Here is a 27,399-nt window from a genome sequence, read left to right on the forward strand (position 1 = left end):
ACGGTTTATACAACCAATATACTATCAATAAATCATTCAAGTCTAAAACTGGCAGACATCGTGTTCACAAGACTGTTTTCTCATAGGTGTTTGTATAGCCTGAAGGTAAAGTCAGATTGACCTATAAACCAATGAAAAAGCTAACCAGAGGATACTGTAGGTCAGAATACACAAAATATCTCTCAAAACATTGAAAACTTAAATATAATTATTTAATAGATGTCATTTATATAAATACACAAATGACCGAAGCATCTATTACACAAACTAGGCTAACATTACTAAAAAAAAGTTGACCCCCCCTGACCGTCAATTCGCAAACTATAAGCAATTATTTTGTGGAATGGAAAAGTTCCAGTGTTTAAGATTCTTCATGGAACCATTCAAGAATGAAAATACATTAAATAGTTATTGCTTGATATATATAAACACAACTCTTATTTTATAAACACTGCTTATATATGGGACCAGCTCGAATTATGCAACTTTTCCCAAGAACTTCCCAATCCACGCACAGCCGAATGTGCTTAAGCAAATATTTACCGCTCGAGCTGCTGTGGGAAACACATCGCTCTTACAGTAAAGTGACAAACTACTCAATAATACTGCTCTTCACAATGGACTCTTGCTGTTGTGATGACTTTATTTACTACCCGGGTCCATTAGAATAACTATAAAGGGAAGGTAGTTAGCGGTTTCCTTCTCATGTTAAACGCGTTTGCTACCAAGAACAGCCGAAACAATTTTTAGATAAGCATTCGTTTGTTTGCTTGCTCATTATTACTAATTTTATTACTTATTATTCACTAGTTTATTATTATTATTATTATTATTATTATTATTATTATTGTTGTTGTTATTGCAGAGGCCGAATTAACCAAACGCTTTACCAAATAATATGGGGTTAAAAATGAAAACATAATAATATTAATATTATTAATGATAATAATAATAATAATAATAATAATAATAATACGTTTTAAATGCTAAACCATTTTGCATTAAGATCTGCTTCTTAACTGTTTATCTTCCTATCAGTTTCTCTCCGCTAATAATAATTCCAGCCATCTCACCTTTACCCCCTTATCAGTATTTGCTAATGAGTTTAACAGTCTCGACTAATGTCACATTGAGCCACTGTAAACCGTGAAGCGTTTGATGGTACTAATTAAACGGTGGTAATGAATGTAAGTAACTCAAGGCAATACAGCAGCACTGGGATTCAAAGGAAATTAAGACTTTTGCATGACACAGGGTAAATAAAGCGACCCAGTAAGCGGCAGAGAGCTTTTGGAAATGGAGTGTTTGTTGTGAGGGCCGCAGGGCACGGTAATGTCTTTACATGATGGCAGGGGGACAGGAGTTTATTGCCCCCGCGGTGAACCTTGGCCCCGGGGCCTGAGCTCCGGCATTATTGCTCTCAGGTGATCATGGCTACCAGTAGCGCTCCTCTCTGCAGGTGGTAAAGCCGGAGAGACATGAAGATTCACGCGCCTCTCAAAGCGGCTTTCCCTGCAATATTCTTCTGTCCGCAAGAGGGCGCAAAAACAAATAAGAAATTATCTGCAGTGCTTTTGGCGCTTTGTGCACTGAAAATATTACTTTTGCTGCTTGTTCAAACTACTTTTTTTAATTAATTGTTTTTACAAATTGAAGTGGATTAAAAATAAAACAATTATTTTAATTTAATCGATTTGTGTTGGGACAATTGTGTGGAATTTTTTTACAATGTAGCATTAACATTTCTTGCAGAATTATGATCAACATTGATGCAATAATTTGATTAAAAATTCAATTAAGATTACAATATTTTAACAATTTAAAAAAACGATTTTCTGTAGATTTTAAACCAACGCGCAACTTTCAGCATTTTTACGCCAGTTTTCTGTCGCATGATCCTTCACAAATCATTCAGATATGATAATTTATACAACAATATACATTACTATTATTATTGTGCATTCTATATTAAAGATTATGAAATGCTGGGTTGATTAAACCAAATTTGCCGATACTGTTGAACCCAATAGGGTTAAAAATATTCTCTTTTAGTAAAGATGTCTAAATTGATTTTTGTTTTAACATTGGGACTTAGTATTTGCTATGCCTGCTTTAGTGTTGCATCTATGAAAACAATAACGTTTAACAAATTAAAAGAAGCCCTAAAAATAAACCAGCCACAACTTAAAATATTATTGTACATGCATATTAATTTGCTAATCAGAAGTTTTTATTAAAGAAGTGCACTGTAACTAACATTTACACAAGCAAATAAAAAGTCAAATGATTATTAAATGAATGACTGAATAAATAAAATAAATGAATAAATATATAATTAATTAAAAGAATCCTTTACTGTAATTCCAGTAATTGGACTGCTGTGTCGGTGCACGTCAGTAGACCTGGATCTTCATGCGAGTGGCTGTAATTTCAGCACCTCTGTTGTCGGACAGCTCCTGCTCTCAGATTCACACCTCTGACTGCACGCTCCCTTCACCTAAAGAATAATCCAGTGCAACATTTTCATTTCATCTGAACGCAGTTAGCTTTAAAATATTTGAAAGTACTATGAGATGCATTCATTAAGTAGCCTGCTATACGATGATGAGATTTACAACAACAACAAACATTTAAAAAAACAATAATAAAAAAACTTTTTACAAAGGATTATATAAATCAATATTGCTATCTAACGTCAACAGTTGTCTATTTTTAATAGAACTGCTTTCGTTGACAATAAAGATAAATCAACAGCGCCCCCTTGAGGCACGATAAAGTAAAAACACATGCTCTACTACGTGATCTTGAAAAGAACCATAAATTCCCATACTCCTTTAAAGTGGGCACTCAATATAATCATCAATAATGTTAAAATCTTTAGTACTATTCATGTGGACAATTGGACCCTGGTTGTTAGTAAAATCAATAAGAATAAAAAAAAATTAATGATTAGGTTCTCATACCATAATGTGAACTTAGAGCCATAGAAGATGAAATGTGAACAATTCAATTAAATGTGAAATAATTCAACCTTATTAAAATTACATTTAATTAAATTAATAAAACTAACAAATTAAATTAAAAATAAAAAAAAACAAGTAAATAAATAAAATGAAAATAAAATAAAATAAATCTTTTCCAGACTGTCCAACATCCATCTATGTTTGGAATTAGCTGCATGGTAACAAGCCAATAGAGGCTTATACCACGTCTTTACTTAATTTCTAAATGACACCACAAAAAAAAAAAAAGAGAGCTATCTGTCCAAATACATTTGTCGTTTCCAGAACAAAACATTCCAGTCAACATTCCCACAGAGGCCCAAATGCATCAGTTTTGTGTCTTAATGTCTGGATCACATTAGATTGTCAATCTCTGTGTCCTGGTTTTTACCCCACAGAACTGCTGCAAAACAGCAGAAACAGCGTCGTTAAAGACGTTCTCACACTGAAAACATGCACAACACCACTACACTTTATACATTTCTAAAATGTAGCACCATTAGTTGTAAATATAACTGAAGCTGCTGTCCATTATATCTACATATTGCAAAGTGAACGCATATGTCTACAACAAGTTTGGCATGCAGATAAATTAACAACCACAATTCTTGCATCAAGATTTTTTTTCATGGTTTTTTAAAAGTATATTTTCTTCATAGAGGATGCATTTATTTTGTCAAAATTACAATTAAGACAGTAATATTTTAAAATCAAATCATGTTTTTCATGTCCTCATCACATGCTTCTTCTGAAATCAAATGCTTTTATATATTCTCACCGGCCACTTTATTAGGTACACCTTACTGATACCAGGTCGGGCCCTCTTTTGCCTTTAGAACAACCTTAATCCTATGTGGCATAGATTCAACAAGGTACTGGAAATATTCCTCTGAGATTTGGGTCCATATTAAGATGATAGCATCACACAGTTGCAGCAGATTTGTTGGCTACCCATGCATGATGTGAATCTCACATTTCAACATCCCAAGGGTGCTCTATTGGATTTAGTTCTGGTGACTGTGGGGCCCATTTAAGTACAGTGAACTTCTTGTCATGTTCCAGAAACCAATCTGAGATGATTTACGCTCAATGAGATGGTGTGTTATCCTGTTGGAAGTAGCTATTAGAAGATGGGTATATTGTGTTCATAAAGTGATAGACATGGTCAGCAACAATACTCAGGTAGGCTGTAGTGTTGACATGATGCTCATTTGGTACTAATAGGCCCAAAGTGTGCCAAGAAAATATCCCCCACACCATTACACCACCAACACCAGCCTGAACCGTTGATTCAAGGCAGGATGGATCCATGCTTTCATGCCTGTGATGCCAAATTCTGACCCGACCATCCGAATGTCGCAACAGAAATCGAGACTCATCAAACCAGGCAATGTTTTTCCAATCTTGTATTGTCCAATTTTGGTGAGCCTGTGCGAATTGTAGCCTCAGTTTCCTGTTCTTAGCTGACAGGAGTGGAACCCAATGTGGTCTTCTGCTGCCATAGCCCATCCACCTCAGCGATCGATGTGTTCTCTGTTAACCTGTTAAATCCCAGTAGATCAGCAGTTTCTGAAATACTCAGACCAGCCCGTCTTGCACCAACAACCATGCCACATTCAAAGTCACTTAAATCACCTTTCTTTCCCATTCTGATGCTCGGTTTAAACTGCAGAAGATATTCTTGACCATGTCTACATGCCTAAATGCATTGACTTGTTGCCATGTGATTGGCTGATGAGAAATTTGCGTTAACTAGAAGTTGGACAGGTGTACCTAATAAAGTGGCCAGTTTAATATTATGTTAAAATATAATTGGTATTCTCTAATGATTTATATAAGTGTTGAAACATTTTCTGTCCTGTATAGTTTGGTGGAAATTATAATAAATTTGACTTTAATTATCGATTGGTGAAGATAGTTTTCTTTATTTAAAAAGACTTTATTTAAATTGTTTGATAATATTATTAATAAACATGATAAATATCTTTATTTCAATTTTGATCCATTCAATGTTTCATTGAATAATATAATTAAATGCATTTTTTCTCCAACCCAGACTCATTCTGAAATTGTACACCTTTATACATTTCTAAAGAGTGCCAAATACGTCCCAGGAGGTATGTTTTTTTTGCAGTTTGTGCTTTTGTGCTTGCATCCACTAGAGGCCGCTGTCGACTGACTGACTGAATAACTGACTAAATGATCAACTGACCTGCCCACCCCCTTCTCTAAACACAACCAACAATCCAGAAAAAGAAAGCCCTCATCTGATTTTTACCACGTTTACAGATATTACCACATTCTCACGCAGTTATTTGCTTGTTTTTTTTATTTTTGGCCTCTGTTTTAGTCTTATCCGCTCTCTAGAGTCTGTGCTTTGCTGGACTCAAACCCCATCGTCGTGGTCAACTCTTCCCAGCGTTTTAAGTCTGTCATGACGAGCAACTGGACAAACTGGTAACAGCGGGAAAGCCGCCAATACTGAGGAAAGCGGTCAGCTGTTAAGCGCAAAAAGGAACGGCGTCATACCACCCAGTAGCATTTGTTTTTAAGAAAGGAAATGCAGCCACACATACCTCTGGCTACATAATTCGTAATCTCCAGAAATGTATATAGGGCTATGTTTTCAGAATGAGCCTATGTTGTTTTAATCAGCTTTAAATCAAAGATTAAATTGCTTTAAACTACAATCAGTAGGTAAAACTGTCATTTTAAAGGTCCTGTGGAATTAAAATAAAGCTTTTTAGATGTTAGTATCAATATTAATAGTTTTTAGGATATCTATAAGCTAGTGTGCCCAAAAAAACAGTGACAAAATTTGCATTTAGAAGATATAAAACTGATATAAACAAAGCTTATAGTGTCACTTACGCCTAAATGCATTAACGATTTTATTTACATCTCATACTTTTCATTTCTTGTCGAATCTTGACCAATCAAACGCTCTCTAGTATCTGACATGACCCGCCCTTTTAAGATGCTTCTCATTTGCTTTTCACCTGAAAACTTGAGCTCAATCACTCTCACTGGCAAAGGGGAGGAGCTACTCTGTGTCCTGCCTTCTCTTCATGTTTTGGTTGAGATTTTGTCAAACACTGAACAAAAGTGCACACCCAAAGCACTTCACAGGACCTTTAAATTGTAATAAAATTTCCCAGTTTTACAGGTTTAATGCATGTTCATTAATTAGTTTAACAACATCTTTCTAAAGTCTAACTGAATCCAAACTGTGAACCAGTAGGAACAGTGGATCATCACTCACTCACACAAGCACACACTCCATTAGTTCTTCACAAGGTTAATGAAGGGTGCATCCCCTGTCAATATCGCATGTTACGGTGCGTTTTCAAATGTCTAATGGATCATATTGATTCAGGCTCAACTTTTTCTTAGATGTAGAGCACTTAGACACACAGTCAGTTTTCAGAAATATTGTACGCATGTCATTTCCCTGTCAGCTATTAATCTACAGAATTAAAGTATAGATACACTGCTGGATTAGTCTGTTTTCTTATCAGTTTAACAGGGTAAAGTTGAAGAGTTCAAAGTTGAAATTAAAATTATGAATTTAAATATCCACTTTATGTATAAACTGAAACTTTTTTATTGTAAGCTAATGAGAAGAAACTAAGAAAAACTCAAAAGTTAAAGCTATATGTGTGGCAGTTCGCTTTACTGTAAAGTCAATTACAGCAAAAATACTGTATTTACATTTAAAGCAGCATTTATCTTGCTGTATGTTCATGTTACAGAATTGTATGTGTATCGTTTTTGTAAAATATAGTCATTTTCACAATGCAACTTTAAAGTCACATACTGCATTACTGTCCTACAGTAAAATACAGTTCATATTACAGTAAAATACCGTTTAATGTACAAAAATCAACAACATTGTACCTTGATGACGTGATAGTGAGTAAATTATCAAAAAATAGATAATTATATATTCGCACTGTAAAAGAAATTTGTAATTTTACAGTTTATTTCCGGCAGCTGGTGTGCCGGAGAAAAATTAAAATAATGGCAGTTAAATTACAGAAATTTACTGTAAAATAACAGGTTGAATTACAAGCATTTTAATGTGATGTATTATATTTGCTTAAGAACATTTAAAAACCCTCATCAAAACCAAACTCAAGCTCAGTAGCATATATGCATTTACCACAAAAAGGATTCACCTTATTCTTCGTTGACGTACTACTAGTGCTTGCAAAAAACACTTCCGGGAAATCCAACACATTGCAGAGTGTTGCTACCAGTTGATTTAATAATGCACTGTATGTTTTACTCTAGTTGTCTGTGAAATGCATGCTTAAATGTCCTGTCTGAACATTTACTGTATATACACAGTACTCAAAATTTAAAGTGGACCAAAACCTTTCATCAAATTTGTCCTAAAACTATTGAACAACAACCATTCTTTTCTAGAGAGAATTTAGATTTATTTATTTTTGATCCACTTCAAATGTTGACTATTGGATACTCGATGGCCTGAAAGAAAAGTATTACAATCAATCTAAAAACCCTCGCCAATGCCTGTAAAACTTTTTACAAAAGCTAACAATCAACAACCCAGGTCTTAAAAGATATGAATGTATATACGGAACATGTACAGGCAGAATTTTGACACTAAGCTAGAGTAAAACTTACAATGTACAGTCAACTGATAGTCACAGTCAGGTAATGAGTTTGATTTCCTGCAGTGTAAACTGTAAAGGTAACTCAAACCATTTGCGAAAACCAAATGCAACAAACCATTTAAGTTTAAAAACTAATTCTAATGAGTACTGTGAACTGAATCCATTTGGGTAAATGAAGTAATTTGAGCACAGTAAAACCCAATGAATGAGGAGAACTCAAATCAACTGAGTACTGTAAAACCCAATAATTTAAGTTAACTTAAACCGTTTGAGGAAACCAATTGCAACAAACCATTTGAGTAAAAAAAAACAAATCTATACGAGTACTGTGAACTTACTACATTTAAGTTGAAGTAATTAGGTATTTAATCAACTTTTTACCTTCAACACTGAATTCAAAACTTTTTAAATGAGTAGAATTAAATTGAGTTCATGGTTTCTGCTATATTCATTCTTCCATGGCGGGGCGCCATGCCAAATTTGATCCCGCCACGGCTACATTACAGCTTTACATTACAACATTCAGTCGTGTGGTTTTTGTTTTATTTATAAGCGGGTGATAATTGCATCAAAACACATTAAAAGGTAAGTGAATTATAACAGCGCAAACTTTTTAGTAGTGCTGTGCGTCATTTGTTTAACCCTTTAAGGTTACGTGCTGACTGACTGGCTGACTGACTGAGAGGTGCGTGATGCGTAAGGCCAGCAAACACAACGTATAGCCATTTCACTTTACTTTAGCACGCATTAATACCGCTCTGTAAGTATATTGGAGACATTCATAAATATTCCTAGCAAATCTAATAAATGTTGGAGACATACTCGTTACATAAACGCACTAAATCGCACTTCAGCAGCATTTATTTGTGGGCCCACAAGAAGATCTGCACTTGAGCAGCATATATTTGAGGGGGCGTGCAAGTAGTTTTGTGCGTGAACAGAGGAAACAGAGGAACAGAGGAAAGAGATTTGCATGCTCGAAGGCTATTACAATAATGCGATCTCGATACTGCACTCACGACATTTGTAGCCTCAACACCACAGGTAGTTGGTAGATCTGTGTACAAAAGGCCTGCCACCACAACTGGAAAAAATCCTAGAGGAAACACTAGAGTTAATACACTCATTTCATTGATAAAGTAGACTGTTGGGTTTTACAGTGTGGAAATGTTTTGTTTTGTTAATGTTTTAACATTATAATATTTTGGCAATTTAGCCTAGTCGCTTCATCTGTCCTGTCTCTTTTTTTTGATTTTTGAGTGTGCGCTGACTTTTCTCCATTTATAACCAAACAGTGAATTAGAGCATGAAAGAAAAGGATTTAAGCAAACACAAATGACCAAACGCAATCAATAAATCCCCGCTAATGCCTCTGAATCTTTTCACAAAAGCCAACAATCAACAAACCTGTTCTCAAGAGACAACCATTTGGGAGTTTAATCAAACAAAAAAGTGTGTGCACTTTCAGAGCTGATCAACATACGCCAACACAAGCCATATCTGTTTTTGGGATCATGTCGCTTGACCACAGCGTCCCTTCACTCTCCTGGATTGCCCTCTTTTTGTGTTAATAGCCTACCAACAACAGCCCTGAAAGAACTGCTGGGACAAAGCAGGCATTTGTTTCAAGAGAGTGTTGTTTTAGGAAGAGACTCTAAGTTAAAGTTGCACCCCTTTCGAGGTCATGCAAAAAAAAAAAATGCTGGGCTCTCCTCGACTCAGGCCCGGGCCATGAATACAGCCACTTGAGTGCCCTCAGAACAAAAGGCCAGGAAGAAAGCAGGCGACAGGGGGAATGGTGAACCCACTGGGAGGGATGGACAGCATGCTGGCTCAGACTGGGAGGAGGGAGTCCCGTCCCAGCCAGTCTGCCAGGCTTAGAGTTAAAGATTACCTTTGAAATGTGCACCCCTCCTCTCGCTCTGCTACTCTCCTCTCTTGGCCATCGCTCAGACCTGCAGGCAGGCGTGGAGAGCGCTTAGATGAGTCCAGGAGAAGATCCTCTTTGATGACAGAGAAGGATCTTTTTGTTCTCTAATCCTTCTCTGGTCTTAAACATTTTAAGCCCAACTGGACCTCAAAGAGAGGCTGCGGTCTCAATGGAGGCATTCTTTCACACCGGCACTCGTCCCGAATGCTTGAGGAATCTGCCCTGGCGTGTCAATGAAGCGCTTGCTTACTTGCAAAAGTTCAAGCTGGACGGTGGTACGCTTGACTTTCACTGCAGGTTACCTGCAGCGATAAGAAACACACTGTTAAGGCGAGACAGGGCAGGTGAATAGGTGAAATGTTTAACTAAAATATGTCATTGAGCTTTCTCTGTTAATTACACCAAATGCTATCTAGTTAAATATCCCCACATTTGCATAGGTTTTCAGGAAAGCCAGGATTAAAATTTTGTATTTTTTATCATATTAGAGACTTTTATTTTTGAAAGAGTTTCAAAACCTGTATTGTTTCTATAGGTGGTTTGGCAAGCCCACTCACCTGTGTTGAGTTTGTTTGTTTGTTTGTTTGGTTGGTTTAATAATAGCCACTGGGGGAAACTCAAACCTTATTTATTCATTCATTCATTTTCTTGTCGGCTTAGTCCCTTTATTAATCCGGGGTCGCCCCAGCGGAATGAACCGCCAACTTATCCAGCAAGTTTTTACGCAGCGGATACCCTTCCAGCCGCAACCAATCTCTGGGAAACATTCACACACAAACACTCATACACTACGGACAATTTAGCCTACCCGATTCACCTGTACCGCATGTCTTTGGACTGTGGGGGAAATCAAAACACCCGTTTTTTTTTTTCCTGGAAACCCACGCAAAAGCAGGGAGAACATGCAAACTCCACACAGAAACGCCAACTGAGCTGAGGCTCGAACCAGTGACCTTCTTGCTGTGAAGCGACAGCACTACCTACTGCGCCACTGCTTCGCCAAACCTTATTTTAAATTTTTTTTTTTAAAGATTTATTTTTGGCCTTTTTGCCTTTCTTAGGTGGATAGGAAAGTGTTTCAGACAAGAAGCGGAGTGGGAGAGAGAAAGGGGTAGGGACGGGAAATTTCAAACTCGGGATGCCCTGAAGTGCTACTGCACCATGTGTCAGCATGCTAACCACTAGGCTATTGCGCTGACAAACCTTATTTTTTTTAATGCATTCTCAAATCACATCTATCAAAAAGCAGCAACCTAATGTGAGATCAACAAGTTCAAATATAAAAATATAATGAATGTTTAAATGCTCATTTTGCCAATTTATAAAAGCAAAAAAGGACAAAATCAAAAAAAAAAAAAAAAAAAAAAACCTTTAAAAGCAAATATTTAGTATCTGCTGGAAATATGTGCCTCAGCTTACATCTTAAATGCAAAATAAGTTCCAGGTCCCTTTCATTGCATGTTTCAGTTTACAAATCCACTAGGGGGCGCTGTCTACATGTTTGAAAATTTGAAATAAGTTACTAAAAGGGCTCGCACAAGGGATGGCCACTCAGCGCCACGCTACGCCATGCATTTTAAATTCTAAACAGATTTCTATCAGGGTACGAACACCGGAGCTGCAAGTCGGCGGCTGTCCACAGCGCCCAGCTACGACTCAGGACACTGTTCAATTTTCTGCCACATAGTGCCATCTCAATATTTTAAATAACATGCGAATGTGTGCATCTGGTGTGCGTTACTTTCAACTGCCATATTCTTTCGCGCCACAGAGTGCCATCTGAATAGTTTATTTAAAATAATATGCAAATGCTGGGGTTGAAGCAGTGGCGCAGTAGGTAGTGCTGTTGCCTCACAGCAAGAAGGTTGCTGGTTTGATCCTCGACTCAGTTTGCGTTTCTGTGTAGAGTTTGCATGTTCTCCCTGCATTCAATAGGGTATCCTCTGGGTGTTCCGGTTTTCCCCACAATCCAAAGACATGCGGTACATGTGAATTGGGTAGGCTAAATTGTCTCTAGTGTATGAGTGTGTGTGAGAATGAGTGTCTGTGGTTGTTTCCCAGAGATGGGTTGCGGCTGGAAGGGCATCCACTGTGTAAAAACGTGCTGGATAAGTTGGCGGTTCATTTCACGGTGGCGACCCCAGATTAATAAAGGGACTAAGTTGACAAGAAAATGAATGAATGCAAATGGCTGTCTTTTGTTGATTTTACATCGCTTTCTATTTTTTGGTGAACTTGTGTTAGACCAGACTCAAACCCGATCGCTCCCTACCGAGCAAACTGAACATGCCAGACAAATGTCCATACGGAGATAAGTGAGACAAATGTATTCGATTACAAATTATAGACACCAATAATTTTTTTTATTTTTTTGTGGTATTAATTTGGTGTTTTTCCAAAGAATCAAAAAATAATCCTTAATTTGTCAAAAATGTCCCTGTAAATGTCATGAGTGTGAAAAGGACGTTTGCTGACTTTTTACTGTCCCGTAGCCTTCATTTGATGGATGGATGGATGGATGGATGGATGGACTTTTAACAGTTGGAATTAGATTGAACGTTGAATTTGTATTTTTGACTAGGAGTTTGAATTTTGTGAGTTTAAAATAACATCGAGTATTTTTTTAACAGTTGCAGTTTAAATTTGAATTTTTTAAAGTTGAAATTAGATTTTTTTTTGACAGTTGCGAGTTAAAATATGGATTTTAATTTAACATTAATTTTCTTGTCAGCTTATTCCCTTTATTAATCCGGGGTTGCCACAGCGGAATGAACCACCAACTTACCCAGCAAGTTTTTATGCAGCGGATGCCCTTCCAGCCGCAATCCATCTCTGGGAAACATCCACACACACACACACATTCACACACACTACAGACAATTTAGCTTACCCAATTCACCTGTACCACATGTCTTTGGACTGTGGGGGGAACCGGAGCACCCGGAGAAAACCCACGCGAACGCAGGGGGAGCACATGCAAACTCCACAGAGAAACGCCAACTAAGCCGAGGTTCGAACCAGCGACCTTCTTGCTGTGAGGCAACAGCACAGTTTTGTGACAGTTGTAGTTTAAAAGAACATTTCTGACTGTTGGAGTTTACATTTTTGACAGTAGCAGTTTAAATTACAATTTTTAACAGTAGGAAAGATTTCTTTCAAAGACAGTGTTCAAATTTAAACAGACTATCTACATATAAACTGCAGTAAAACATATGCTAAAGTACATATCTTGAGGATTTAAAAAGGACAAATGCCATTAAAACAACACCAGAGAGAATAAATGATGACCCAAACTACACCTTTAAAATCCCTAGTACTGTAAATTCCCCATTCATATACAAACTAATGACTAGGGCCAGACGAAATTTGCTGACAATTTTTGGCTTTTTTTTTTTTTTTTTTTTTGAGATTTAAAAAAGAATTATTTTCATGCATCTAAAACATGTAGCAGTCTGTCCTGGTTAAGGGTCCCAGATCATCAGTTAACTACACATAAATTGGAAGTTAATATCATATTAAAGCAGTATTATTGTAAAAATTATATTTAAACCATATTAACAAAAATAACTAAGCAAAAGAAAACAGGTGAAAAACACCGTGTATTTCAATTCAAACAGAACCGATCGCACTAGTTGCGTTCTCTAGGCACGGTTGTTTCGCGCAAGTAAACGGGAGAGCGCGTGCGCTTTTTAACAGCCGCGCGCATCGCATCACGAGTGATCATCCTCTCATTCGGTATTCACCTGCTTTCTATTGTTCGCGCAAACGCAATAACTTTTGATAGTCAGGTTGCTTCTCAATACTAAGATCGCTTTGCATGCATATATTGCACCATCCTTATTGTCGAACTCTGCTTTTAATTATTATCCGGGAAAATGATTTTCAACCAGCCAAAGTTGCTAGTGGGAGTGTCTGTCTTACCCGCCACTGCTGAAATCTACCCGCAATTGGGGGGTTGGCGGGTGTTAATGTAAAGCCCTGCTAATCACTAATAAAATACAAATCCAAATTTACTCATTTTTGTCAGCTGCTATTAGAGTGGTACCCTTTCAAAAGGTCGACGCTTATATTTTTATTTGCAAACATAAATAACTAAAAAGCACTAAAATTATACATTCGCAACAGTGACAGCTTTTGTTTCTTTATTTTGAAGTGTAAAATTCACAACAGTCATGCGCAAACACCTTTTCACATTGCTGTAAGGATGCCAAATGATGTGCAGAAAGAATACGGCAAACATTACACAAACACACACTCCAAAGCAAATACAGCTTCAGGCCACTGACAGAGAGCAGAAGGTTTGTACCCTCGTGTCGTTCAGCCAGTAATCAGCACATTTGACACACACATGACATGACAAAAAAGATGAAAGTGTTTGGGGAAAAGAAGATTTCATCTGCCCTCTAGCATGACACACACTAAAGACCTCAAAGCGACCCGTAAGAAAACTGATTCACAATACATGTTGACACCAATCAGAAGTGTGCAAAACATTCTCTTTAGAAGCCACTCGAGAAAAGATCAAAGAACCGAATTTATTCGAAACAGAAGTGTTTTACAAAAATGATCATTATTCTCACTTTTGGTCTATTCACATCCTTGGAGAACAACGTAAAAACATTTAATAGTATATAATATAAAATAATAATTGCCCTTTTTTATATTTTTATTTGTACAATTATTGAAATATCATGCAACTGAACGCAACCTTAATTTTAGAGTATTTTGCAGCCTTTTATAAATTCACTGAGACACCCTAGTGGTCAACTTTAACAATCATTTTTGAAGTTGACAATCACATAGAGCCACAGGCAGATGCAATAAATGGCATGTGCAAAGCTGATCCACTTACATGTGTTCAGGCTTGAGTGTGTGTGTAATGTGACACCACTAAACATACGGTGAGAGCACTTAAGGTTAAGTGGCCATGAGAGGTGAAGTGGCTCAAAAAACAAACCCAAACATGTACACTTATGCTAGCTCAACTACAAACAGAGGAAGTACAGAGAGCTCTTGCTTGCACGTCATTTCAAACAATCACAGACTCACAGAGCTCACATACATGAAGACCACTAATCAAAATCACCATTTCAAATGATTCAAACTACACTCAAATATTTATTTTGGTGCTTGTTCAAACTACTTGTTTCAAATAAGCTGAAACATTTTTTTGGGACAACTCAATCCACTTAAATTAGTTAAGTTCATTTAGTCGATTTGTGTTTGTGGACAACATGAATGAACGGTGTAAAACCCTGCATTTTACAGTCTAAAGTTGGGCTAACCGACATTGGAAAAATCTGACGTTGCGATATTTTATTTTTCTGTTTCCCCAGATAGCTTGAACAGCTTTATTTGGAAAAGACTTACTAATTTATACTGGAGGAGACTGAATCCTTTATCACATATAATAAATTAAAGATAAAAGTGGAATATACCTGACAAAAGTCTTGTCGCCTGTCCAAGTTTTAGAAACAACAAACAATATCTTGACTTCTAGTTGATCATTTGGATTCATCTTCAATGCCTCCTCCTCCATCTTACCCCAGACATGCTCAATCACGTTCATATCTTGCGACAAGGCTGGCCATTCCTGGAGCACCTTGACCTTCTTTGCTTACAGCACACTGTAAACGATTTCTTGTTAAATTAACAGTAAGTTACTGGCAACAATTATCCAGTAGCTGCTGTATTTCATAAAACAGTAACATTACTGTAATACTAATTACATTAGTATTAGATTTACTGTAAAATGTAATACATCATTTTACTGTTTTCTTTTTTTACTGTAACACCAATTACAGTAGTGATACACATACTGCAAAACTGAAAACAGTATTTCACTGTACATTTTTACCATGCAGAACTACGGTATTTTAACGTTACTTTCATTATTACTGTATAGTATTTTACAGTTATTAAATGTTATTTTATTGTATTTAATAGTGCTACTTTATATTGGGCAAAACATTTTCAAAAATTGCACAAATATTATTTTAACTGTTCAAGAAATACAAGAAAAATAAAGAAATTGAAACTAACTTCACAATAAAAGTTTATTGTGTAAACCCTACTGAAACAGTAGCAATTATTCAATATAACAGAGCAACAGAACACTAATGAACAATTGATCATTAAAACCAGTCAACAATTAATGCATCAAAAAGTATTACAATTTTAAAAACAGGTGAAAATACTGCTACAGGACAGGAAATGATGAAGGTCAAATGATGTTGTGGAAAAGGGACAGTGAAAAAGGGCAGCAGCATGATGATGATCCTGCAAAAATGACAAGCAAAATCAATCACTGGAGAAAAAACTAATCATGCCTCAAATTATTTCATTCATTTAGAAACCAAACACCGCACTGCAGTTTTATATATATAAAACACTGTTTTTTATTGTTTTTGTTGGGGAAATAGTTTGTTGTCAATTTACAATTACACTAATGTTAATGGGGAAAAGATCAGTCAAGTCAACACTAGTCAAGTGTCCACACAGATATGTAAAAAATAAAGTCTCATCTTAACTTAATATCTGACTATGTATAACTTGAATATCTGATTCCATGACCACACTAGCGCTTCCACGGATTTAAGAGGGGTGAACACAGTTCATTCTGACCTTAAGAGGGTACATATTAAAAATAAATAAATAAATAAAATAATCTAATTTAATGTGAATAATGTTAATCAAGTACTTTTAACATGTGAAAATCCACTTCTAACTTACAGACAAGATTACGTTAGAGAACATGAAAGCCATGGGTGATTTTTCAAAAAAAATAATGCTAATGATAAGTTACTGACATTTGGTTCATATAAAACAAAGTAATCACTAAGCATTCATTTTTGGCAAAATCTGCCGAGAGGTGCAGCGACACGATCAAATGTGTTAAAGTTGAGCAGAGAACTGAAGAGTAGTCAAGCAGTCTACTTCATGAAAAGTTTGTGGTAATATTTTGCGGTCAATTCGTATTACTGTATTTCAATATGCAGTGATGGCATGTCAGTGAGACAAATAAATATTATTACACCTCACGAGTGACATTGCCTCAAATTAAATCATCATGATGTTACTGTGCACAGCATCAGTAAAACGTTAAAAATTATTTAAATACCAAATTTTTTAAAACAGAAATCCTGAATGCATGATAATATGAAGATTTATTACTCACTGATGTCAAAGCACTTCCAGGTTGTCAGAGATGTAGACAGGACAGAATATGTGCCATCAAATGAGCTCTTGTGCAGCCTTTGCTGGACATCAAGGTAGTATCCACCCAATAGACTATCCACCATTGTTTCAGACTCTCTTCCTCCATCTCGCAAACTCACTGCACTTGATTCGAACAGTGCCACTAATACACTCTGCTCCACACTAGCATCATGTCTAGACCGATTATGTCCTCTTGCATCCAGGCCAGCCCGTGCCAGTCCTCCTGCACCCTGGCTCTCGGATGCTCTCCGTGAGCATCGCTCAAAACTTCGGGCTGCAGAGAGAATTTGGCGGAAAACTAAAAATCCTGCACATCTCTTAACATACCAAACTCTTCTGTCCTCTTTCTCAGCTGAGGTTACTTCTGCAAAGCAGACGTATTACCGTCTGAAAATCAACAATGCCACTAATCCTCGCCTACTTTTTAAAACATTTTCCTCCCTCCTCTATCCTCCTCCTCCACCCGCATCCTCCACACTTACTACTGATGACTTTGCTACATTCTTCTGCACCAAAACTGCAAAAATCAGTGCTCAATTTGCTGCACCTACAACAAACACGCAAGATACAACACCAACACCACACACACTCACCTCTTTTTCTCAGCTCTCTGAGTCTGAGGTGTCCAAACTTGTGCTATCTAGCCATGCAACCACCTGTCCACTCGATCCCATTCCCTCTCATCTCTTGCAAGCCATCTCTCCTGCAGTCATACCAACACTGACTCACATAATTAACACATCTCTTGACTCTGGTTTATTCCCCACTACATTTAAGCAGGCTAGGGTAACCCCACTGCTAAAGAAACCCAACCTGGACCATACGCTACTTGAAAACTACAGACCAGTATCCCTGCTTCCATTCATGGCCAAGATTCTGGAGAAAGTAGTGTTCAATCAAGTCCTGGACTTTCTTACTCAAAACAATCTCATGGACAACAAGCAATCCGGCTTTAAGAAAGGCCACTCAACTGAGACTGCCCTGCTCTCGGTCGTGGAGGATCTCAGACTGGCTAAAGCAGACTCTAAATCATCAGTCCTCATTTTGCTGGACTTGTCAGCTGCTTTTGACACTGTCAACCACCAGATCCTGCTATCTACGCTTGAGTCACTGGGCGTTGCGGGCACTGTTATACAATGGTTTAGATCTTACCTCTCTGACAGGTCATTCAGGGTGTCTTGGAGGGGAGAGGTGTCCAACCTACAGCATCTAAACACTGGGGTACCTCAAGGCTCTGTTCTTGGGCCACTTCTCTTCTCCATCTACACATCATCTCTAGGACCAGTCATCCAGAGACATGGATTCTCCTACCACTGCTATGCTGATGACACCCAGCTATACCTCTCTTTTCATCCTGATGATCCCTCGGTTCCAGCTCGTATCTCAGCCTGCCTGTTGGATATTTCACACTGGATGAAAGATCATCATCTTCAGCTGAACCTCGCAAAAACGGAAATGCTTGTAGTTTCTGCCAACCCGACTCTACACCATAACTTTTCAATCCAGATGGATGGGGCAACCATTACTGCATCCAAAATGGTGAAAAGCCTTGGAGTAACGATTGATGACCAACTAAACTTCTCTGACCACATTTCTAGAACTGCTCGATCGTGCAGATTTGCACTCTATAACATCAGAAAGATCCGACCCTTCTTATCTGAACATGCAGCTCAACTCCTTGTTCAAGCTCTTGTTCTCTCCAAACTGGATTACTGCAACTCTCTACTAGCTGGGCTTCCAGCTAACTCTATCAAGCCTCTTCAGCTGCTCCAGAATGCAGCAGCACGAGTTGTCTTCAATGAACCTAAACGAGCACATGTCACTCCGCTGCTAGTCCGTTTGCACTGGCTGCCAGTTGCTGCTCGCATCAAATTCAAAACTCTGATGTTTGCCTACAAAGTGACTTCTGGCCTAGCACCTTCTTATCTGCACTCACTTCTGCAGATCTATGTGCCCTCCAGAAACTTGCGTTCTGTGAATGAACGTCGCCTCGTGGTTCCATCCCAAAGAGGGAAAAAATCACTTTCGCGAACGCTCACGCTCAATCTGCCCAGTTGGTGGAATGAACTCCCTAACTGCATCAGAACAGCAGAGTCACTCGCTATTTTCAAGAAACGACTAAAAACTCAACTATTTAGTCTCCACTTCACTTCCTAAGCTGCAATTGCCTCTTTGAATATCACACTAATTGTACAAAAAAAAAAAAAAAAAAAAAAAAAAAAAAAAAAAAAAATACTACTAACACTTCCCTTCTTAGACTTTACAGACCTGAAACTTGCCTTTAGTACTTATTCATTGTTGCTCTTAGTTGTGTAAATTGCTTCCTTGTCCTCATTTGTAAGTCGCTTTGGATAAAAGCGTCTGCTAAATGACTAAATGTAAATGTAAATGTAAATGTATGTTCACCCACACTGTAAATAAAAAAAAATCTGTTATTTTACATGTTTTTTTTACCAGCAGCTAGGGTAATAGAGTCATTTGGTTAAGTCAAGTGGTTTAAAATCATTTTATTTATTAAATACTTGCTTACCCATATATAGATGTAAAAGTAACCAAAATAAATAATTTATTCAAATGTGAGATACTAAGCATGTTTGGTCTAAAGAGAAAAGTAAACATTTACTTTAAGCATTGATCCTAATGAATCTATTTCTGAACTACATCCAACCTCGCCTCGGAAACAGCATTTTTGAGCATTTAGATCAGGGGTGCTCAACCCTGTTCCTGGAGATCTACCTTTCCGCAGAGCTCACCTGCAACCTTGATCAAACACACCTGTCTTTATTTACCAAGTGCTCCTTCAGATACTATTTAGTTTGTTTAGTTGCGTTTGATCAGGGTTGGAGCTAAACTCTGCAGAAAGGTCGATCTCCAGGAACAGGGTTGAGCACCCCTGTTTAAGACAATGGAAAAATAAGACATCTAGATGATATTTTATATTCAATCATTTGTTGTGAAATTTAAATGACTTCTATTCAGTATATACATAAAATAAAATTAGAATAAGAATAAAAAAAATAATACTCTATGCCAAATAAAATACTTCAGATCTAAATAAAGCAGGTGTTTTTACCTAAAGGTTCCTTTCCTCCAGTTAGTTTAGTTGCAGATCCCTCCACATCTGTGCTTTATTTGGTTCTTGACTTAAGAGTATCTGGTGTCACATTCCAGGTCCATCACAATCTGAGCTAGAAAGACAATATGGCAAAAGACAAGACACATATAAATAAGTCTCAGAATAAAATATTTAAAAGGATAGTTTACTTTTCTGCCACCATTACTCCATGTGTTTTAAATCCATTTAAATTTCTGTTGAACACTAAAGCAGATATTTTGAAGAATGTTAGAAACCAGAAACTATTGACATCCATATTTGAACCAAATTTCTTTAAAAAAAATATGAGTTTGTGTTCAATGGAACAAAAAAAAAATCTAACTATTTTGAAACAAGTGGAGGATGCCAAAGATGCCATTATTTTCATTTTTGGGTGAACTGTCCCTTTAATTTAAGTGTCACGCATTACTCATAAAAACTGATCTATTGCTTGAGGAAAACTAAATCAAGTACCTCCTGTGAGCAAGCAGAATCATTATGCCATTGTATTCAGCCAACTGACCCAGCAGAGGCTCGAACCAGCAACCTTCTTGCTGTGAGGTGACAGCACTACCTACTGTGCCACTGCGTCGCTACTGGAAGAAGAAAAAGAGGTTGTACATGAAACTCCTCACAACAAATCTGTGAACAACTTGACATTTCAAAATCTAATCAAAATGAGGAAGACATCAACATTACCTTGAATAATCAAGAGAGGAGTGATTGGTAGCATCAGTTTTTCAACATCAATTGCTGTGGCTGCAAAAAAGATAAATATAATAAGAATAAAATAATACTTAACATTTAATAATCTAAATCTATGGTACAACCATACAAATCTGTATGGGGTTCAAATAAATTTGTATACAAATCATTCCCTACACCTGAACACCAAAAATAAAATGTACAATTAATGACACACTAACGTTATACAATAAGCTCATTAACCAGTGAGAAATAGACAATTAATATGAATTATGTTAATATTAACGTTAGCTTAAAAGACATAAACTGAATTTTATTATCAGCTCAATTTAATAAAACAGTTAGACTTGTTTCATTAGTGAGTTTAGTGAATAACTAACTTACAGTTTACAAATTTAACCATAATGATAACTTAGTCATAATGACCACATGAAGACCAGAGCTCACCTTAACGTTAAACGTTTAACTTTTCATGGTGACTTTGCCTTCATCTCAGTGTTGTGCTGAAATAGAGAATTCATTAATGCAGTTAACCCCAAGTAAAAGTTACGTTTTTTTCAGGTAACGTTACTATGGTCAAAAACTCACTCAAGATAAACTCACTGTACGTTATCTAATACCTCTCAAACACTACAAACACGGTCTGGCGTCGAATAACGTGACATAAGTACCTACAACTAACGTAACTTGGTTAATTATTTAAAATTACACACACACTACACGGAAAAATACACAAAACAATCATTTAACGAACAGAATCTGACTTTTAAAAACTTACCGAGGAAGAATTCACTGGAGAAAAAGGCGACAGGTGGATTTCAAATTAGGATAGCCGTTGCTTGCCTGGTGAAGGTCGAATCGAGTCGGCTCGGTTCTATGAATCGGCTCCTTTGAACAGTAAAGAGTCGAATCCGCCTAAAACCGATTCCTTTTTGTATATTATTGTAAGACACAACAATGAATCATTACTATTTCGTTATACTGCTCGGTCACACACATTTATACACATATTGCTGAATGTGCTTGTGAACACATGTGATAAAATAATTCCCGAGCAAACGGTTCAGTCCAATTCGGTGTCGTTTGAGTTCTGAACCGAACCAGTGCAAACGTGATATTGATAAAATAGAAATATTGTTTTTTTTCTCACTTTACCAGCGAAAATATTACATATATCTGACTTTAACAATAAGAATAAGGTTCGCTTGAAGTGTTTTGAGAATTAATATTTTTTCTCCCAGAGTTCATTTTACACCAACAAGCAAATATAATGGCGGATGAGAAAAGCCAGATCATATCATAAATATTGCGTTTAATATGTTACGAAATGAAGTTTTAACAGTTTTTCATGCGAGAATGTAGTTCTTCCAAACTCAAATCTGTGGTTTGTTTTTAGATATCATGTCTAATTTTAAGTGTGCTTTGCCGATAGGGGAGATTCTGACCTCCAGGGGTTGACGGCGCTCCATCACTCATGTATCCGGCAAACCTCATGCTTTACTCGGCCTGGACATTATTGAGACATGCCCCTGTATTCGATGACTAGATAATAAATGTGTTATGATATAAAGTTTTAACCGTTTTTCATGCGAGAATTAGTTGTTTTAAACTCAAGTCTGTGGTTTATTTATTAAGATAGTGCGTATTTTAAAATATTGTTTTGAAAATGCGGAGGTATGTGACCTCTACGGTGGCCCATATGGGTGCCCAATATTCTTGAATCCGTCTAAAGCAGGTTGATCAAGCTGACTTTGAAATCATTTTGTGTGTTTAACAGTCTTGAATATCTTTAACAGGTTTAACAGGAGTTTAACAGGTTACGTGAATCAATTATTTTTGTTCCAATTTACGTTTTGGTTTAGCACAAAGTTATGTTTATTAAATAGTATTTAATATTTCCATGTTACCTTATAAAATGAAGGAGCAGTGCACCCAAAAATGGAAAACCAGGGGACAGTTTTGAATAGTCTGAAGAAACTGGTTAGGTTATTTACTTCACAAAATAATTTGTCTAAAAATAAATAAACGTAATAATCATAATATATAGTGTGTGTGCAGTTGTTCTTAGTCATTTGCAGTACTGTATTTAGATGCACAGTAACTGATTTTTCCCCAAAATCCATTATAAAATCTACAGTAACATACTGTTAACCATGTTCACAGTATAGAAAAGTTGAAAATACATTATTATACTGTGAAAACAACAATATATACAGTAACACACTGTACACAGCTTATACAGTAAAAAACTGTTGAGAAATGCAGTATAATACTGTGAAAACAACAGAAATCGTTTACAGTGCAGGGATCACCAAACTTGTTCCTGGAGGGCCGTTGTCCTGAAGATTTTAGCTCTAACCCTAATCAAACACACCTGAACAAGCTAATCAAGGTCTTACTAGGTATACCTGAAACACCCTTCAAATGTCTTGATACCTCAGGCTGTTGATGTTGCCATCCATTCTGAATCATATACTGAATGTAACCCCAAACCTTGACTTTTCCTTCACCAAACTTGACTGATTTCTTTGAGAAAATCGGGTCCGTGCAATTTCCATTCTATTTGTGATAATTGGGATGCAGTACAACAGATGATTCAACAGAAAAATCTACCTTCTGCCACTTTTCCTTATGATCAACTAGAAGTCAAGTTAATGGGCCTGTTTCAGAAAGGAGGTTCAACCAACTCGGAGTTTAAACTTGAACTCTAGGTTGATTTACCGAGAGATTAAAAACTCTGAGTTTTAGATCGAAAGTGTTTAAATATTTAAGTATAATAAAATACGTAATGTATGCATGACGTTTATAAAACCTTTACACAAATTTCCACTGTAAACGTTGATCAGTTTTAATAGATTTAAAAGTGCACTTGTGTGTCTGCCTTTATTATTGATCAAGTGGTAGAGGTTGATATGACATTTAGAATATAAGCAGATCTAAACAATAGTTTTTAGAAAGAATAATAATCCTAATTAATCTACTTGTCCCTGTTGAAGGTCAGTGAATTTAAGCTAATTATTTATTAAAAAAAGGACAAGCCATTTTCTTACGTGACTTTGTTCTTTGTGTGACTAAATTATAGTCAATAGCTATGTTCCTATCCAAATATATTAAATTAATTTATGTGCAAAACTGAGATAACGCATAAAAGATGTGCAAATAAAGCAGCGTTTCCATCCAACGAGTCAAAGAAAACAAAATCATCAATTCCTGATTAAAAGGGCACCAAATATTAACAGTAAAAACAGAATTTCCTGTCTTTTCTATATTGAATAAATGTACTTGTGCCTCAGAAGACAAAACTGACACACAATGAACACGTGGCGGCATTTGAAGCCACGAGACACGGAGAGCAGACGCTCTTGCCACGCTCCAGACACTCTGGGGGTCATTAATAATAACATTAATACTGAAACAGTTAAGGCGTTTAGAATGACCGAAACAACATTTTAGATGTATTACAATGTGCTCAGCCAGCTGGTTTGTCCATTCACACACATTTTCATCATCAAATGATCTTTTATAACAAACCTTTTTTTTAATGCACATACTGTAATTTGTTCAGTAAAAGTGTAGCAGTTTAGGCGCATATTTTTTATCGAATTAAAGTTTATCCTACTCAGTTATGTGCACACATTTTTTATGCATATTTTAAAAAGTTATGTGCATCGTGACGTTTCCATCAATTGTTTTTATGCGCATATCCAAAATGAGCATTAAAATAGGTGTGGAAACATAAGGCTAAGGCGAAAAATACCTATTCGTCTTTAAAAAAGGGGAGGAGGCCGACAGAAACTCTGAGTTTAGAGAATAAAACCTGCTCCTGACCTGGTTAGATTCACAGAGTAAGTTACCACAGTAACTGACTCAGAGTTAAAGTTACCTCTTATTCAGAAACAGGCTTGACTTACCCTGCTTTCTCAAGTTGAACAAACTTGCCGTTTTGAAATGGAAAGCCCAGAGTTTTTCTCATTTCAGGGTTAAAATACTCTGAGTTTTCACTTAACCTCCTTTGTGAAACAGGCCCATTATGTGTTGCTCTTACAACTGAGATCGACAACAAGATGTTTGTCAGGTAGTATCCAGTGCTTTATGATTTTCTGGAGAGTCAAACAGTATTCACATGTTTAGATGGAAAAATCTATCCAATAAACAAGTTAATAAATAAACATGTTGTGCTAGGTAGAATAAAAGAAAAAAAAGAAACGAGCCAATTACTGAGGAAATATAGCTACTATTTAAAGTTAACTGAAATTAAATTAACTGTGTGAAATCTGCCTTTATAAGCACATGTTACAACTTGGCCCACAGGTGGGGTAAATAATATTTTTACTCACTTTTGGCAATACTGCACAGTAACCAGGTCCGGTGATCATAATTCCAGGGCTCATTTGTAGGAAAGGCTTGTGTGTTATAGGTAAAACAAAAAGGTTTATCTAACCCTATTACTTGACCAAAACCAAGAAGTGTTACTTTGTGCCCAGCTCTCCCCTAGGTTACTAAAAACCTTATAATATTTTATTTTCCACTTGACCTTTAATCCCACAAAACAAATCTGCTTTATTGTTTAAAAATAGCACTGAGGACAATTATCCACTAATGTCTCCACTTCGCTAGACATAACGGCTCGGTGTGCTTTCATTCATTCATATACTTACCACTTTATCTACAAAATGGATTCGTTGTTCATTGATTCAGTTAAACCACTAAGAAAGTTTCATAACATTATTCCATGAAGGATTTATCAGACCTCTTCCTGCCTTCATAAATTTAGGAATTATGAGGCTAATGAATACTCACACATGTTCTCAAATGTTTGATAAAACGAGTTATTCAGGGCTCGTGAATCAGACTAATCTGTATCTGTTTGTTGTGTGTATAACTCGAGATAACGTTATTTTTTTAGCTAACTACAAACATACTTTCATAACATCAGGGTGGCTATAATTATATAATCTCAATTGTGGTACAATATGTAGTACATGTAGGCTTAATATATATGCAAATAAACACACCTTGCATTCGGTGATTAGGCGCGTCCACGGGTGCGTTTCCAATTCCAAACCTCATAGCCGGAAATTAGGCGACCTCTGCTGGTCCTCTATAGTACATCCAAACAGCAACAAATGATGGTGCACTGTGCCAGAGGCCTTGAAAAGGAGATACAACATTATTATACTGTTATTTTATATTCTAGTCAAAACTTTAGCTTTCTCAAGGAAAAGTTTTAATTGTAAACAAGTTGTGTAAATATACTTGCTATTGCCAACACTATTAGCATTTCACAATCTGAGGTGATCTTAGGATTTGTGCTGATGAAACAACACTAACATCTGCAAGCATTGTTATTATTGTTATGTTATTTCTCACACGAGGACTGTTTAAGATTTTGTAATGATGCTTGAAGGTCAATGGATAATTACTGCACAAGTCTCTGAGACCACTTTGAAAGTAATTACATTTGATATAAACTTAGAAAGGGGGCAGCATGGTGGTGCGGTGGGTAGCACAATCGCATCACAGCAAGAAGGTCTCTGGTTCAAGCTCCGGCAAGGTCAGTTGGCATTTCTGTGTGGAGTCTGTATGTTCTCCCCATGTTGGCGTGGGTTTCCTCTGGGTTTTCCGGTTTCCCCCATAAGTCCAAAAGAGTGGTAAAGGTGAATTAGGAAAGTGAGATTGCCCTTATATGAGTGTTTATGGATGTTTCCCGGTGATGGGTTGCAGCTGGAAGCGCATCTGCTGCATAAAACATATGCTGAATAAGTTGGCGGTTCATCCTGCTGTGGCGACCCCAGATTAATAAAGGGACTAAGCTGAAAAGAAAATGAATGAATACACTTAGAAAGAAGAAAAATGTGCTCCATGATGTGCAGGTGCTAGAAATATACTTGCTCGAAGAGCCCAAACACTTGAATGAATATGATAACTATTCTGCTTATAGTGTGCATACTCACTTTTAGTTTTCTTTCTTTTTTATTATGAATCTCTCTTTATTTGCAGTTTTGCATTCAGTACAATGAAGGCCAGGACCAACAGACTGAAAGACAGGTTCATCCATCAGGCTGTCAGGGAGCTGAACTCTCTTCCGGCTCTGCCACCACTCTCCTCTTCCTCCCAACGCACCTTTGAACTCTGACACACATGCAAACACACACACATACATACTGGTCACTTTGTGTAACATTAGATTGCTAGTTACCTCATAATACCTCCCTGTATATTAATAAGACACTGTGACTATTATAACTATCATGGTTACAAGCTTTTTGCACTTTATATTGCTTTGCATCTGCACAACTCTGGTTTGCACTCCTGGCCATATGTTATTAAGTGTAATTGTGTTGTAACATTTTATTTTTCCTTTTATTTTTAGAAGATATTATATGTATAATTGTTTTTATTGTAATTTCTTTTAACATTTCTTTTTTTTTTTTTGTAATAATATCATATGTTAGGCACCTAGAGCCTGAGAGTAGCGCAATTTCAATTCTCTCAATGTCCTGTCTTTGAATTGACAATAAAGCTGACTTTGACTTTTGACTTGACTTGAAGGTTATACTCTTTTGTTTGATTCAGACTGTTCATTCATTCGTTCATTTTCTTGTCGGCTTAGTTCCTTTATTAATCCGGGGTCGCCACAGCAGAATGAACCACCAACTTATCCAGCACATTTTTACGCAGCAGATGCCCTTCCAGCCGCAACCCATCTCTGGAAAACATTCACACACAAACACTACAGACAATTTAGCCTATCCAATTCACCTGTACCACATCTTTGGACTGTGGGGGCAACCGGAGCACCCGGAGGAA

General features: G+C 36.8%; 2 long non-coding RNA genes across 2 annotated transcripts; both read right to left on the minus strand.

The window, feature by feature from the left end:
- Window positions 1-8,176: 8,176 nt before the first annotated feature.
- On the minus strand, window positions 8,177-26,721 carry LOC147837235 (uncharacterized). Its single transcript, XR_015479060.1, has 4 exons — window positions 26,544-26,721; window positions 26,049-26,402; window positions 25,605-25,739; window positions 8,177-9,874 (listed from the first exon to the last, which is right to left on the minus strand). It is a non-coding gene; the product is annotated as an uncharacterized LOC147837235 (long non-coding RNA).
- On the minus strand, window positions 19,863-21,459 carry LOC141378849 (uncharacterized). The gene is made up of 5 exons (XR_015479070.1): window positions 21,368-21,459; window positions 21,037-21,092; window positions 20,584-20,643; window positions 20,359-20,480; window positions 19,863-19,978 (listed from the first exon to the last, which is right to left on the minus strand). It is a non-coding gene; the product is annotated as an uncharacterized LOC141378849 (long non-coding RNA).
- Window positions 26,722-27,399: the final 678 nt, after the last annotated feature.

The sequence above is a fragment of the Danio rerio genome, chromosome 2 (genome assembly GCF_052040795.2).
Source record: "Danio rerio strain M-AB ecotype USA chromosome 2, GRCz13ab, whole genome shotgun sequence".
Classification (NCBI taxonomy): Eukaryota; Metazoa; Chordata; class Actinopteri; order Cypriniformes; family Danionidae; genus Danio; species Danio rerio.